Genomic DNA, 2603 nt, shown 5'->3' on the forward strand with positions numbered 1-2603 from the left:
TACCGAAAACCAAACTATAAATTAAACCGTCTTTATGACCGAAACTGGTCCTGCAAAAACCAACTTTTAATATTTAATTTATAGATTATATTTTTTATTTTGAATGCTAACTACATTATTAAAAAAGAAATAATTTATACTATATATAATACATCAAACAAGGGTAAATTAAGACACTCATTTTTAAGTAATTTATAACATTTAAAGCATGAGGTATATGTGTTAGTAAGGGTAAACATGTCTTTTAAACACAATCCATTCAACTTACAAGTTTGGTCCCTCATCTTTAACCATATTATGTTTTTAATTTCACTTGTAAACTAACTTCTCACCCATGATTTTTAAACGACTATAGCCTTTTCATACGTTAATATTTTTATAAACAAATTGCACCATTAAAACGAGCATTTTATTCTCTTTAATTTGGATATGATATTGTTGTAATTTTTTTTCATTTTAAATAAATTAATATGTTACGTGGGGTGTTCAGTGTCGGTTTTGATGGTTTTTAAGTTAAACTTGTGAATCCAACCGTTAATACTGATTTTTTGTCGTCCAAAACCAAACTCAACCATTGAAAGTTGAAACCGAATCGTTACTAACGGCCTGATTCCAGTTTGGTTTCACAGTTTAAACTTCAATAATAAATTTAGTTTAAAATAATTAATAATTTAAATGTACCGTCAATTTTAACTAAAAACCAACATAATATGATACTTGAGGTGGTCATAAATAAAAAATGATAATTTTAGCCACATAAATGGTAAATATTAATGGAAGATCTAGGATGTGAAATAATAACAACAAATATTACAAAAGGAAGCATATTGCAATTAGGTTAATTTATATAGTCTTTTCTGGTTTCATATGGCCGGTTGCCGATATAAACCGCGAACCAACCGTTCACTACGTTTTGAAAATTTTGAAACCGACCAACAAACCGAAAGTAAAAAAGAAAAAAGAAGTCAAACCAATAACCGATTTAAACGATTTCAAGGTTTTAACCGAACCATGAATACTTATATTTGTACGTGATTAACAGGTTCAAGCACGCACTGCATCGCGCGGGCACCCGTCTAGTAATAATAAACGATGTAGCCAAAAAATTTAGACCCCAAATGTGTAAATAGGCCCAATGTTTTAAACGCAAATTTATTATGCTGGGTCATATTTTTCAGCCCAAAAGTTATAACCCAAATTGCAAAGCGAATCCAACCCACCTACGTAAACCAACTGGAAAAACTAAAACTAAACGGTTTCAAAACCATCAAAACGAATTTTTGGTTTTTGGTTTGAGCCCAAAACCGACTCATGCCCGCCTCTAGAATATGCAATGCAAGAATATGACCGAGACCCTATATTTTTATTTTAAATCGACAAAATTATAAATTTTTATTAATCAATGAAAAATAGACTCTTTAGGTGATCATGCTAAAATTTTCTAGTTTTATGATTGCCTAGTTATTCTTGTGTGATCTTGCATATGTATTCAGTTTGACTCTGAACATCCGGTAGACATGACTATTTTTATAAATTTTTACTAGCAAATGACTTGATTATGTTCATGTTCTAATTTCTAAATATTATAAAGATAAAAGATAAAAGACATTTCACATCTACTCTCCATCAAATCTATCAAAACTAATTTAGTTTATTAAACATATGATTAAAGTTGAAGTCACTCCAAATGAATGTAAACTAGTTTCATAATAAACATGCAAAGACAGGCAAGTTTTTGGTCCATGAAACCCTTCTTATAAATCAAACCAAACCTTTGGTTTCAAGTTTCAACACAAACATGGCCTACTTATGTTCAATCTTTACTCTCTCTTCTCACCTCCATGTCCCTTATACCGGTTCATGCCACCGCAACCTTTTGGCGTAAACCCGTCAAAGGCAAACCATTTAAGCTCGGATCAACCAAACTCAGCCACTTCCAGTTCTACTGGCATGACATCCAAAGCGGATTAAACCCGACCTCCATTAACATTGTTAATCCACCGCCTAGTAACGTATCACGCACCACGGGGTTTGGCATTGTTAACATGTTTGATGACCCGTTGACCGCTAGGCCAGAAAATGGTTCAAGGATATTAGGACATGCTCAAGGGTTTTATGGGTTAGTTTCGCAAGAGGAGTACGCGTCATTAATGGTTATGAATTTTGTGTTTACGACGGGTAGGTATAGTGGGAATACGTTGACGGTGATGGGGCGGAATCCGGTGTTTCAGAAGACGAGAGAAATGCCGGTGATCGGAGGTACCGGGCTGTTTAGGTTTGCTAGAGGGTATATTCATGCGACCGCTCATACATTGAACACACAAACACGAGATGCTATTGTTAGGTACAATGTTTATGTTTTACATTATTGAAAGTACGTGTTGTGTTGATATTATTATTTTAAAAAGAGAATAAAGAGGTTATAATAAACGTGTCATTTTTACATAGTTGCAACTTGCAATTAGTTCCACATGATGCAAGTGAGAGAATGTTAATGTAATGATACCCAATGTGGAATGATATGCATCTAGGGTTTATGAATAGTTTGGCTAGTTAAACTTGTATCTGCGTGTATTATAGGTCTGTTTACGAATTAATAGGCT

At 33.3% G+C, this 2603-nt stretch overlaps 1 pseudogene; it reads left to right on the forward strand.

The window, feature by feature from the left end:
- Positions 1-1798: 1798 nt before the first annotated feature.
- Positions 1799-2372, forward strand: LOC143547247 (dirigent protein 22 pseudogene; annotated as a pseudogene).
- The last annotated feature ends 231 nt before the right edge of the window (positions 2373-2603 follow it).

The sequence above is a fragment of the Bidens hawaiensis genome, unplaced genomic scaffold (assembly GCF_021521415.1).
Source record: "Bidens hawaiensis isolate Kalapana, Puna unplaced genomic scaffold, B.hawaiensis_p1.1 tig00014686_1, whole genome shotgun sequence".
NCBI lineage: Eukaryota > Viridiplantae > Streptophyta > Magnoliopsida > Asterales > Asteraceae > Bidens > Bidens hawaiensis.